This window comes from Balaenoptera borealis, assembly GCF_965194805.1.
Source record: "Balaenoptera borealis genome assembly, chromosome: 8".
NCBI classification, from domain to species: domain Eukaryota; kingdom Metazoa; phylum Chordata; class Mammalia; order Artiodactyla; family Balaenopteridae; genus Balaenoptera; species Balaenoptera borealis.
The window spans coordinates 49,868,484-49,878,078 of NC_138865.1; positions in this window are offsets into that span (position 1 = coordinate 49,868,484).

Below are 9,595 nucleotides of genomic sequence, written 5' to 3' on the forward strand. Positions count from 1 at the left end.
ACTGCAGGTTATCTGAAGGGAACAGCAGCTGCCCTAGTTCATAATATAAGATCAATATTTGAGTTCTGTCTTTTCAGCATGGACACTCTAATGACTTTACTTTTTCGTAATTGTGAATTCTTAATTGGAATTACAATAGTAGCCCATTTCCTAGTAGAAGTGATTTGAGGTTTTTCACATTATCTTTAAAAATCCTTAGGTTTTTTTCTTTCCACAAACCTCTAAATAACAGTTCTATTTCTCTCGTCTCCTTTCAATCAAACTTTTGAGAGAGTTATCTCTTTTTTTATTTGCTTCCAAATTATTTTACAATTCACTACACTCTAGCTTCTGACCCTTGAATTCCATAAAAAGAATCTTTGCTAAGATCATCCTTGACCTTACATGATTATCTGCATGTAATTAAAATCAACAAACACCTTTAAATTTCTGTCTCATATAATCTTACATTGGACAATAATAACTATCCCCTTATTTTTCACATGCTTTTTTTCCCCCTTGATTTACAGGATACAAGACTGTTTGGTTTTCTTCCTGTCTGGATAATTTTCCTTTGTCTCTTTAAAATGCCCATCTTCCAACCAGCCACTAAATGACAGTGTTACTCAAAGGTAAGTCTTACTTCCTTTTCTGTTTTCACTCTATATTTTCTCAGAGAGCAATCTCATCCACACCCATGATTTCAATCACCACTACTGACTCCTAAATTTACCTGTAGTCCAAACATTTCCTCTGAACTCCAAACGTATATATCTAAAAGCTTGCTCAACATCTCTAGATATTTAAAAGGACCTAAAATTCAACACATCCAAAATGAGTCAAAATAATAATAGTAGCTTATTAAGCTCTTGCCCCGTTCCACATAATGCTCTCAGTAAGTTAGGTAATATTACCGTCATAATCCTCATTTCATAAATGAGGAAAATGGGGCATAAAGAATATAAATAAACTGCCCAAGTACATACAGGTAACAAGTCTCAGACCTAAGAGTTGAATCCAGGCCTCCCAGGTACAGAGATCAATTTCTTAACCACCATACTATACAGCTTCCAAATCTTCCTGTCTAAACCTGGTCTTCTTTCACTATTATACATCTCTGTAAATGGTCCTCTACTGGTAACCTATCACAGAATACAATGAGAAACAACTGCATTCTTCCTCCACCTCAGTTGACTGGCAGCTCAACTATGTTCAATAGAGACAGTTTTTCCCTTGCTCCTTTGGAAAAATCTCTAGTGTACTCCATATCTTATTTGCTCACTCAAGACACAAAAAAACAATCTAATTTTGCTACTTAAAATACCAAGGCCCATGTAATAGTTACAAAATCCAAAATCCATGCATCCACTTTCATGGCCTCCACTTCCACACCCCTGGTCCAATCTAACATTTTCTTTCACCTTGACTATTGTTCAGTAGCTTACTGCTTTCCCTCCATACACTCTGGCACCCTTAAAGGTTTCCTAAATGGCAGTTTGAATGATCTTTTCAAACAGATCAGATCAGCTGCTGCTTAAACCATTTTAATGGATATTCCATATTCTGAGGCCAAAACCAAAATCTTTAACCTGTCTTGTAGGGCTTTGTGAAGTCTGGACCTTATCTTTCTGAAAGTTCATCACATTACTCTTTGCCTTGATTCAATCAAACTTCTTTTCAGTTCCTTGAAATAGTTATATTCTTCTTGCTTTAGGGCCTTTGCACATACTCCTTCTTCATCTGGAACATTTCCTCAAAAAAAATGTTTACTTTAGTAAACTCTTATTCATCTTTCAAACCTCAGCTCAAATTTATTTCTATCACGAGCAAAATCCCTTTAGCACCCATTATAAGCCAGGTTCCTGTGTGCTCCTAAAACAAGGGTCTTGTCCTTTTGGGCCTTTCCATCAGTTTTAATCATTCATTTCCTTGTATAATTAGACTGTGATGGTGGCGTTGTCTATTTCACTCACTGATATATCCCCAGCACCTAGCTTAATACCTGCTATATTACAAAGAGTAAAGGAATATATTAGTTCAGTGAGTAAATTAACTATGGTAAATTAAGTTATGCTTTTTAAGCTATAAAGACTTTTAGTATGACAACATTCTATTTATAAAAACCTATCCTTAAAATGATCCTAGTACTCAATATTTCAGCACTGAATTAATCAGAAATATTAAAATCATTACATATTTCCATAAATATATTTACAAAAAAACATAAATATGCAAACTATTTTTTTCATGCTTATAAACTATGCTAAGGATAGGCTGACTCTTTTAGGTCATTACATCTTAATAATCCCTATATGAATCAGTCAGTATCATTCTTCCATTACCTCAGATCATACCATCTGTCCCACAGACACATGGCCTAGACCATAGGGAAGACAGAGTGATTTACTTTAAATGAACTAGCACAAAATTAATTTCTCTAACTTGAAAAATCACTGGTCAGTGTTAAATCACATCACATTATATAGAACATTATAATAATGTTGCTTCACCTTGCAAAGAGAGGTAATATAATGACAGTATAGGACAGTGGAAAGAAAATGGGCCCAGGGATCAGACAGATCTGGATTTGAATCTTGTCTCTGCCATGGGCCAACTACACAGCCATGAAGAACCATCTTAACACTCATAAATCTAATATTTTCTCTGTAAAAATGGAAATTATAAATACTTCCTTCACGGAATTGTAAAGATTAAATGAGATACAAGACCTTATGTTATAACTGAATTTTCCAGAAACCAAGAAATTATACATAGATTTAGTAATCCGGACTCAACTAACGATTAGCTGTGACCTTGGTTTTATCTCAACCCTTCAGCTTTTCCCATACTAATAATTTTTGAGTTACACCTGCAACAACAAACCTTTATTTTCTAGCCAACAATTCCCAAAGAGTTTTGGGTCACTGGTTCCTTTTTTAAAATAATCTTATATTTATCTCTCTTTGATATACTCACAGTTGCTAACACAAATTACAAATATCTTATATACAGTAGTCCCACCAAAAGAGAGAATAATATTTTGTATTTGCTCAAGCAATGCTGGACATCCTCACTCGTTTGGAATTCAAAATTTAAATAAATCAGTTGGCGTCTGTGAGGCAATTTTACTGTCCTTTCTGTCTGAGGAGTTTTGCAGCTTGAAATGAGGAAACTATATGAAAACTAGTTTCCATGCTTTACATATATAAAGTAATATGTGTATCTAGTATACTAGACAGGTCAGTTACTCATATGCCAATTTGACTTTGATGTATTTTTTTATTATGACCTTGCATAAAATCAGCAGTTTCCAAATGGTAAGTAACAATCCTCCTAAGAAGAGTTATCCTCCAAATTAGAAGAAAATTACTTTCTCAATTCAGACTTGCATATTAATTTTCACTTGGAGCTAATGTTTTTCTTCTTTCAGACTGATTTCAAATCAGAAGCAGATTATTTGTCTGACTGAATATTTACAAAAGGATCCTTATTCCTCAGTGTAACACATATTTATGATAACCCAAAAGTTAAAGCTAGTGCAAGGAGTAAGAATAGGACATAAAATATGCAACAACTTGAAACTAAAAGTAATCCTCCTCACACCCTAGGACCATCTCTCTGTCCCTTCAGAAAACTCAGTATTCTACACACAATAAATGCTAAATAAACATTTTATAAATAAGAAAGTGGATGAGGAAGAGGAAGATGCTATAAATTAGATGCCAAAATGATCTCTGCCATAACTGAATTAGGCTGGGTTTGCTTAGTTTGTCCTCTGAGGCTACTTATTTCTCCCAAAAGCCTACAGCCATGAATTACGATAAATATGCCATTTTAGTGGTGTCTGATACTACAGCTTAGCTACTTCTATATCAATATCTAATGCAATAATGGGGTTGGATATAGCTTTATAAAGCTTATTCGATATATTTTGAAAATCACTAAAAATTTAGTCTTCGACAACCCCCATTTGGTAAATTTCATTTCAGGATGCAGCTATGTGGGTATAGATAGGGATGTCAAAAGTCATAGAAGTAGTACAGATTAAGTATAGACTATTAGGGGGTTGAGGGGAACCCTGTGGAACACCCAATTCAGAGGTCAAAAACGAAACTGCATTCTGCAGAGGAAAATGAAAAGAGCTGTTCAGACAGGAATGGAGGAGATGCGTAGAAAATTGAGAAAAAAGTAAATTATGCTATTTAAGTAAAAGGTTGCATCCTTCTCTGCCAAATGCTACAGAAGCCACAACGATGTGGACTTAGAAGATCCATAGGATTTTGTAGTGAGGGCATCATGAAGACATCACTCCCCAATTTATATCTTATGAAGTGCTTTTATATGCATTGTTCAGTTTAATACTCAAAACACAACACTGAAAGATCAACATGATAGTATATTAGAATTTGTACAAATGAAAAAAACTAAGACTGAGAGAGATCCAATTATTTGTGTAAGATCTTATAGCTACTAAATGAGGAAGCCAGGAAAAACACTTTGTATTATTTGTAATAACAATAACAACAACACTAAATCATCATTTACATTTAATAAGCACCAGGTACTATTTTTAGTTCATTATCATCCCATTTAATCCTCACAATGACCTTATGAGGTATGTTTTATTATTCTCATGTCACAGATGCAAAATCTTAGGCCACTAAGGATAAAACGACTTGTCCAAGGTCATATAATAGTACTTGAAAGGCTAATTTGATGAAACAATTCTGGTTTTCCAAATTCCTCTGAGTCATCTGTTTGATACTGTGACATTGAAGTACTTGATTATTTCATCCTAACGAAAAACTCCTTATTTATTCCACACATTAAAGGTCAGGTAAGTATCACCACGTGTTTGAGCTTTTCCTCTACCCTATCCTTATTTTCCAAGTACCAATCTACACTAAAGAACAAACTTCCAGATTCCTATAAGCATTGTCATAAAATGTTATTTTATAATTCAACTCGGATACGTGTGAGAATTAGTTCAACCATCTCAGTGGTTTGCCCTCTGTTTCATATTCTCCATCATCTAAACGAAACTAAAAATACTTTCCCCTCTAATTTTCATCCCTCCTGCATCCATTTATCCTTTTGATTGGGCTAAGATTAAATACGCATCAAGATATTTAGTCGATGTATTCTAATTCAGCTATGTATGGGCACTGGAATTAGACCCAAACTCTTGCCCTCACTGGACACATAAGCTTTGACAAGATATTTTTCCTTTTGGAGGTTCAATTTCTTCGCTTAGTAAATGGAGAACATCAGACTTTTGCCCATCAGGTTGTCATGAAAATGAAAGTGTCTCACACATATCAGGACTTCATTAAATACTTAAGATCTAACTCCACTGCTAATATTGTCAATAAATTCACCAAAAAATCATAAAAAATTAGCTTTAGAAAATGTACAAGTGTTTCCCTATTAATAATTTGTTGTATCATATTTTAGGTATAGTTTCCTTACTTTTGACTTTTAATCAATTAGTAATAATGTGATAGAAGTTATTCGTTGATTGTTGAGACTCTCTAAATATTTTATTTTAGCCTGAGTAGAATCAAGTGACTCCACTGCTTCCTGGTCATATTAAAACAGAAACTTTAATTTGACCACACTGCTATTTTAGATTTTTCTTTTCCTTTAGTCTCAGCTCTTCAACTCACTGGCTAGATGGATAGTACCGAGTATAGAATTACAGATGTGGCTTTGAAATTTTTACTGGAGTGATACCTAGCAAATATAACTTACAAATTGTAGTGGAGTAGATCTGATCATTGAAATCAGTGCTTATTAGGTCAATAACACATATTGTTTAATTACTTAACCTTTACCTCTGCAGGCCACAAGTCTTCAACAATTAAACTGTCTCTTCCCAATTATCAACCTCCTGAGCTTACTAAATGTATCTTGAGAAGCAGTTACATATTCAAATTTTTCAACCCCTCTCTGATGAGTCCCAGTATGCATATTCCATTTTTTATGGAATCTCAATTAGCATCTAAGAACACACTTTCAATAATGTTAATTTAGAATGTTCTACCTTCAAAAAATAATGTACACTGACCATGAAACTTTTGTTGTTTTGTGGGCATGTTATATGCTTACATCACTAAAAACTCCAAAAGTACAGCAGGTTTCCAGTAAAGCTTGTTCTAATAGTTCAAATTATATTACCAAGACCCATTTTCTCTCAAGCTCTCCACTGGCCTCATGCTGTCTCCTTGTCTCCACATTATGGACTCTCTGTAGCTACCTCTAAAAAGAAAAAAGAAAGAAAAAGAAAGGGAGGGAGGGAAGAGAGGGGAGGGGAGGGGAGGGGAGGGGAGGGGAGGGGAGGGAGAAAGGAAAAAGTTAAAGGAAAAGAAAAAAAGCCTTCATTTGTAGTATCTGTGATTTCTGTGGTGTAAATACTCCCAACACAGCCATGGCCATTTGAAGCTATCAATGTATACTACTGAATCCAGGATGGGTTATACAATCAGCTCTCATGAAGCAGTTAAGGGCCAGTTCCAAAATTACCTATGTTAGTTGCAGCTCAGTGTTCGTATTTTTATATCACTAAGTCTTGGAGGACAAAGTTTCTTCTGGTAGTTCCCGAGGAAGAAGTAGGAAATGTCTTTTCCCCAAAGCCTTCCACTAGTTTGCCAGTATCTCATGAACCCTGAATGGTTTACTTACCCATGAAATTTCTGGGGGAATGAAATAAACTAATTAGCTTAAGCTAATCTGGGGCTCACTGATCTGTGAACCATGCTGCCCAAATGTTTCTCCATTCGGACACAGCAGAGTGAAATCACCATTCAGAAACAAGGGGATCGCTAATTTAAAAAAAAAAAATAGATGGGAAGATAGATGGAAGGAAGGGAGGGAGAGAAGGAGGGAAGGGGGGAGGGAAGGGGGGAGGGAAGGGGATAGGGAAGGAAGGAGGAAGGAAACCAAAAATATGCCACTAGAGCACAAAAAAGAAAATCCATTTAGATGAAAATATCAGCACTATACTTGAATGCAAGCTCTGTAAAGGCAGAGGCATTTCTGTCTCCACTTTATTTTTGTTGATACTACTGATAAGTGTCCAATAAATACTTGTTGAAAAAAAGTTAAACAGCGGCTTCCCTGGTGGTGCAGTGGTTGAGAATCTGCCTACTCATGCAGGGGACACGGGTTCGCGCCCTGGTCTGGGAAGATCCCACATGCCGCGGAGCAACTAAGCCCGTGCGCCACAACTACTGAGCCTGCGCGTCTGGAGCCTGTGCTCCGCAACAAGAGAGGCCACGATAGTGAGAGGCCCACGCACCGCGATGAAGAGTGGCCCCCGCTTGCCGCAACTAGAGAAGGCCCTAGCACAGAAACGAAGACCCAACATAGCAATCAATCAATAAATAAATAAATCTTTAAAAAAAAAAATGTTAAACAGGAGGCACCCAAATATTTTTGACTAGATGAATGAGAAAAGTTAAAATTTTTACACAAATAACTTGGTTACTGGCTTTTCACTATTAAAATACTCCTTGAACTTTGATACATGGACCAGTATCAGTGTCACTAGTTTTGTAAACAGTCCTGTAAGTTATAGTGATTCATACTCTCCAAAATGATCCACAGCCATTATATTAAATTCTAGCCTATGACAGGTTATGCTGAGGTACTAGTGTATTTTTCTGGCTTTAACTATGAAAATTGGCCCATTATCATACACCAAACAATGCTGTTATCATAAAAGAACCCATTTAAGGATGTTAATAGGCATTTCACTAACTGCACCACCCAACTAATGGAGCATGTAGAAGGACTGTAGAGTGGTCAGCCATACATGATGTTGGGGAAAATAAAGATCTGCCAGATAAAGATCCATCTGTGCTCATCCATAGGCACTGCTTCAACATCAGCAGGTCATTATTGATTAATTTAAGGGCTTTTTTTTATCTTTCTGAGGAGAATTGAAATATTTTATGGGTAGCAAACAGAGAAGCATCTTCTTTTTATTTTCTCTCCATATAGTACTTTTGCAAATGTTAAAATAGCTACTCAATTGTTTTTTCCCTAGTGTCCTGTGTATTCTGTGGACTATGTAGAGATTAATAGCAGCCTGCAATAATCTGTTGTCCTGTGTGGAAAAAAAAACTATGCTGCTGTTTCTGGAAAGAAATAATTGGTATGTAGCTTATAGAGTCAACGTCTGCATTTAATGGAGCATAAAGCGGTGGTATTTCTCATGAAGGAGGCATATTATCCGTTTAAACAGCTTTCAGCCTTGCACATAAATTAGGCCTTCGACAAGCTCTGGAAAAAGAGAAACCACAGAGTAATGAATTAACATGCTTGCATATTCCTAACAAAGAAACCATCTCTTTTGAAAAGAAGAGAAAGCTCCAGTGTCTCTGCTATATTTGGAAATCTGAAATTAATTATTGACTTTTCCATATTGTTTGCAGCCACTTTGCCCATTTATTGTAAAATGTATATATGGTAATTGTTTTTACAGGAGCTCATAAAACGCAGACTGTAAATGAGATAATGTATGACCAATTTATCACATATGCCCTTCAGACATAGAGCTAAACCTGGCATAAATGAAAAGTGGTCAGTGCACATTTTGTCAAGGTCTTCTCTTACTGCACCAGGGAAAGAAAATGAAATGGTAAAATTCTCAAATAGCTGCAATTGAAAAACATTTTATATTTCTCTAAACTATTTCCCTTACCAGTTAAAAACCAATTTGGGGGCTTCCCTGATGGCGCAGTGGTTGAGAATCTGCCTGCCAATGCAGGGGACACGGGTTCCAGCCCTGGTTTGGGAAGATCCCACATGCCGCGGAGCAACTGGGCCCGTGAGCCACAACTACTGAGCCTGCGCGTCTGGAGCCTGTGCTCCGCAACAAGAGAGGCCGCGATAGTGAGAGGCCCGCACACCGCGATGAGGAGTGGCCCCGCTTGCCACAACTAGAGAAAGCCCTCGCACAGAAACGAAGACCCAACACAGCCAAAAATAAAATTAATTAATTAATTAAAAAAAAAACCAATTTGGGGTGGTTTCTAGAATCCTTCTTGGTGAATATATTTATGCCAAAAAATGATAATAATTTACAGAATATGGAACTTGACAAACTGTTTTCCCATTCACTGTACATAACACCATAATTACCATTCTTTGAAAAAGAAATTCAACACATATCTGCTGTTAAACTTGCACTAAATTTAAGGAAAAATTAATATGAAATATACTTTTCAAGTTATCATTCTCTGTATATGATAGCAGCTGTGTCAGCTAGGAGGAACCCATTCAATTAAGCCCAAATCCCTAGGCAAGAGTGCCAACACTGACAGAGGTGACCACTAATCTCCTCTAGGAAAGGAGATTCCACACCTTCTTTAGTAGCTCATTCCAATAGTTAAAGTCAATAATGCTTTCACCAAGTGCTTCTTTCTTTCATTGAATTGAAACCTTCCTGCCTCAGGGTTGACGCATTCAGCTTCCTCTTATCTCATTAAGTAGTAAATAGGTATATAGTAAATTTTTGTCAGACCCTTTTTCAGAAGACCCTGCAAGATATAACAGAATTTATTAAATTCCTGGTTAATGGATCAATAACCCAATACAGCTGTAGTACTGAAAT